The sequence below is a fragment of the Sander lucioperca genome, chromosome 21 (genome assembly GCF_008315115.2).
Source record: "Sander lucioperca isolate FBNREF2018 chromosome 21, SLUC_FBN_1.2, whole genome shotgun sequence".
Classification (NCBI taxonomy): Eukaryota; Metazoa; Chordata; class Actinopteri; order Perciformes; family Percidae; genus Sander; species Sander lucioperca.
Genome location: NC_050193.1, coordinates 20,565,555 through 20,570,554, shown reverse-complemented (window position 1 = coordinate 20,570,554; position 5,000 = coordinate 20,565,555). Strand labels below are relative to the sequence as shown.

At 42.3% G+C, this 5,000-nt stretch overlaps 1 protein-coding gene across 4 annotated transcripts in view; it reads right to left on the bottom strand.

Annotated features, from left to right (window-relative positions):
• The window catches only part of LOC116035209 (globoside alpha-1,3-N-acetylgalactosaminyltransferase 1-like), a 28,554-nt gene that overhangs the window by 10,337 nt on the left and 13,217 nt on the right, over positions 1-5,000 (bottom strand). The window lies entirely within an intron of this gene.

Below are 5,000 nucleotides of genomic sequence, written 5' to 3'. Positions count from 1 at the left end.
TAGTATCAGAGTAACTCAGTCTCTAGTATCAGAGTAACTCAGCCTCTAGTATCAGAGTAACTCAGTCTCTAGTATCAGAGTAACTCAGTCTCTAGTATCAGCCTCTAGTATCAGAGTAACTCAGCCTCTAGTATCAGAGTAACTCTGCCTCTAGTATCAGAGTAACTCAGCCTCTAGTATCAGCCTCTAGTATCAGAGTAACTCAGTCTCTAGTATCAGTAACTCAGTCTCTAGTATCAGCCTCTAGTATCAGAGTAACTCAGCCTCTAGTATCAGAGTAACTCAGTCTCTAGTATCAGCCTCTAGTATCAGAGTAACTCAGCCTCTAGTATCAGTAACTCAGTCTCTAGTATCAGTCTCTAGTATCAGAGTAACTCAGTCTCTAGTATCAGAGTAACTCAGCCTCTAGTATCAGAGTAACTCAGTCTCTAGTATCAGCCTCTAGTATCAGAGTAACTCAGCCTCTAGTATCAGTCTCTAGTATCAGAGTAACTCAGCCTCTAGTATCAGAGTAACTCAGCCTCTAGTATCAGAGTAACTCAGCCTCTAGTATCAGAGTAACTCAGCCTCTAGTATCAGAGTAACTCAGCCTCTAGTATCAGAGTAACTCAGTCTCTAGTATCAGCCTCTAGTATCAGAGTAACTCAGCCTCTAGTATCAGTAACTCAGCCTCTAGTATCAGAGTAACTCAGTCTCTAGTATCAGAGTAACTCAGTCTCTAGTATCAGTAACTCAGCTCTAGTATCAGAGTAACTCAGTCTCTAGTATCAGAGTAACTCAGCCTCTAGTATCAGAGTAACTCAGCCTCTAGTATCAAGTAACTCAGCCTCTAGTATCAGAGTAACTCAGCCTCTAGTATCAGAGTAACTCAGTCTCTAGTATCAGAGTAACTCAGCCTCTAGTATCAGAGTAACTCAGCCTCTAGTATCAGAGTAACTCAGTCTCTAGTATCAGTAACTCAGTCTCTAGTATCAGCCTCTAGTATCAGAGTAACTCAGCCTCTAGTATCAGAGTAACTCAGCCTCTAGTATCAGAGTAACTCAGCCTCTAGTATCAGAGTAACTCAGTCTCTAGTATCAGAGTAACTCAGTCTCTAGTATCAGTAACTCAGCCTCTAGTATCAGAGTAACTCAGCCTCTAGTATCAGAGTAACTCAGTCTCTAGTATCAGCCTCTAGTATCAGAGTAACTCAGCCTCTAGTATCAGAGTAACTCAGCCTCTAGTATCAGAGTAACTCAGTCTCTAGTATCAGAGTAACTCAGTCTCTAATATCAGAGTAACTCAGCCTCTAGTATCAGAGTAACTCAGTCTCTAGTATCAGAGTAACTCAGTCTCTAGTATCAGCCTCTAGTATCAGAGTAACTCAGCCTCTAGTATCAGAGTAACTCTGCCTCTAGTATCAGAGTAACTCAGCCTCTAGTATCAGCCTCTAGTATCAGAGTAACTCAGTCTCTAGTATCAGTAACTCAGTCTCTAGTATCAGTCTCTAGTATCAGAGTAACTCAGCCTCTAGTATCAGAGTAACTCAGCCTCTAGTATCAGAGTAACTCAGTCTCTAGTATCAGAGTAACTCAGTCTCTAGTATCAGCCTCTAGTATCAGAGTAACTCAGCCTCTAGTATCAGTAACTCAGCCTCTAGTATCAGAGTAACTCAGCCTCTAGTATCAGAGTAACTCAGTCTCTAGTATCAGAGTAACTCAGCCTCTAGTATCAGAGTAACTCAGCCTCTAGTATCAGAGTAACTCAGTCTCTAGTATCAGTAACTCAGTCTCTAGTATCAGCCTCTAGTATCAGAGTAACTCAGTCTCTAGTACTAGAGTAACTCAGCCTCTAGTATCAGAGTAACTCAGCCTCTAGTATCAGAGTAACTCAGTCTCTAGTATCAGAGTAACTCAGCCTCTAGTATCAGTAACTCAGTCTCTAGTATCAGCCTCTAGTATCAGAGTAACTCAGCCTCTAGTATCAGTAACTCAGTCTCTAGTATCAGAGTAACTCAGTCTCTAGTATCAGTAACTCAGTCTCTAGTATCAGCCTCTAGTATCAGAGTAACTCAGTCTCTAGTATCAGAGTAACTCAGTCTCTAGTATCAGCCTCTAGTATCAGAGTAACTCAGCCTCTAGTATCAGTAACTCAGTCTCTAGTATCAGCCTCTAGTATCAGAGTAACTCAGTCTCTAGTATCAGAGTAACTCAGTCTCTAGTATCAGAGTAACTCAGCCTCTAGTATCAGCCTCTAGTATCAGAGTAACTCAGTCTCTAGTATCAGTAACTCAGTCTCTAGTATCAGTCTCTAGTATCAGAGTAACTCAGTCTCTAGTATCAGAGTAACTCAGCCTCTAGTATCAGAGTAACTCAGTCTCTAGTATCAGAGTAACTCAGTCTCTAGTATCAGCCTCTAGTATCAGAGTAACTCAGCCTCTAGTATCAGTAACTCAGCCTCTAGTATCAGAGTAACTCAGTCTCTAGTATCAGAGTAACTCAGCCTCTAGTATCAGAGTAACTCAGCCTCTAGTATCAGAGTAACTCAGTCTCTAGTATCAGTAACTCAGTCTCTAGTATCAGCCTCTAGTATCAGAGTAACTCAGTCTCTAGTACTAGAGTAACTCAGCCTCTAGTATCAGAGTAACTCAGCCTCTAGTATCAGAGTAACTCAGTCTCTAGTATCAGAGTAACTCAGCCTCTAGTATCAGAGTAACTCAGCCTCTAGTATCAGAGTAACTCAGCCTCTAGTATCAGTAACTCAGTCTCTAGTATCAGCCTCTAGTATCAGAGTAACTCAGCCTCTAGTATCAGCCTCTAGTATCAGAGTAACTCAGTCTCTAGTATCAGTAACTCAGTCTCTAGTATCAGTCTCTAGTATCAGAGTAACTCAGTCTCTAGTATCAGAGTAACTCAGCCTCTAGTATCAGAGTAACTCAGCCTCTAGTATCAGAGTAACTCAGTCTCTAGTATCAGAGTAACTCAGTCTCTAGTATCAGCCTCTAGTATCAGAGTAACTCAGCCTCTAGTATCAGTAACTCAGCCTCTAGTATCAGAGTAACTCAGCCTCTAGTATCAGAGTAACTCAGCCTCTAGTATCAGAGTAACTCAGCCTCTAGTATCAGAGTAACTCAGCCTCTAGTATCAGAGTAACTCAGTCTCTAGTATCAGTAACTCAGTCTCTAGTATCAGCCTCTAGTATCAGAGTAACTCAGTCTCTAGTACTAGAGTAACTCAGCCTCTAGTATCAGAGTAACTCAGCCTCTAGTATCAGAGTAACTCAGTCTCTAGTATCAGAGTAACTCAGCCTCTAGTATCAGAGTAACTCAGCCTCTAGTATCAGAGTAACTCAGTCTCTAGTATCAGCCTCTAGTATCAGAGTAACTCAGCCTCTAGTATCAGAGTAACTCAGTCTCTAGTATCAGTCTCTAGTATCAAGAGTAACTCAGCCTCTAGTATCAGAGTAACTCAGTCTCTAGTATCAGAGTAACTCAGTCTCTAGTATCAGCCTCTAGTATCAGAGTAACTCAGTCTCTAGTATCAGAGTAACTCATTCTCCAGTATCAGAGTAACTCAGCCTCTAGTATCAGAGTAACTAAGCCTCTAGTATCAGAGTAACTCAGTCTCTAGTATCAGAGTAACTCAGTCTCTAATATCAGAGTAACTCAGCCTCTAGTATCAGAGTAACTCAGTCTCTAGTATCAGAGTAACTCAGTCTCTAATATCAGAGTAACTCAGCCTCTAGTATCAGAGTAACTCAGTCTCTAGTATCAGAGTAACTCAGTCTCTAGTATCAGAGTACCTCAGTCTCTAGTATCAGAGTAACTCAGTCGTAACTCAGTCTCTAGTATCAGAGTAACTCAGTCTCTAGTAATAACTCAGTGAGAGTTGTAGTTCCTCCCAGCCGCCACCAGGTGTCAGCTGACTGTAGTTCTACATAAACATGTCTTTAAATGTTTATAGCAGACTATAATCAGATCTGAAGATTGTTAATAGCTTCATGACCAACTACAACTCCTCCTGCTGTATCAACAGATAATAAAAGATCATATCATGACTTCAGATGTGAGAAGTCATAAACCAATCAGCGTTGTGTTAGAAGTTATAGTTCTTCTCTGTGTATTACTCCCCAGCTGTCACTTTGAAAAGGAAACATTTCCCTCTGTTTTCTGACAGGAACACAACAATAGTTCACGGAGAAGTTCTTCAAGCTGCAGCTCAACTCTTTGGACTAAAGGTGCCCAATGTGGCGCCCGCGGCCCACGTTTGGCCCACGCTACCTTTGTTTGGGCACGCCATGACATTTCACATGCTCATGCTTATTCTGCTCTTATTTTGAAGGTGCTGTAAGATCCTAATCACAGTCACTACGAAACGTACATTTTGTGCATCTAAAAAGTACTTAATGTGAGTTTTACGGCGATGTGAAGCACAGTAACCCTAACCCTTTGGTCTGTCTTCATCCTCTTTATTCAGGTCTTATTTCAAAGACTTTTCTTGTTGTATATTTGTGGATCTCTCCATCTGTCCCTGATGATGATCCCCACCTGCCACCGAGACCACATCACCCCTGTCCTCCACAACTTCAAAATACTTCTCACACACAAAGCACTTAATAACCTTGGCCCTCCATACCTCTCTGACCTCCTCACCCGCCACACTCCCGCCCGCCTCCTCAGGTCCGTCAATGCTAACACACTCAAGACCATCAGGACTAAGCTCCGGACGTGGGGCGACAGAGCCTTCTCAGCTGCTGCACCCACCCTCTGGAACGCCCTCCCCGACCACATCAAACAGTCAAGCACCCTACCATCCTTGAAACAGGCCCTCAAAACTCACCTCCTCCAACTTGCTTTTTCCTGTTAAAGGAACAAATAACGCCAGCATGTTCCTATTTCCATGTTGTGATTTGTAGAGTCATAGCGTCTACAAATAACAAGGTCACATGACACACAGCCATCTTCTAACCGTATATATAAACTGGGAACTATATTCTCAGAAGGCCAAGCACTGCTACTTCTG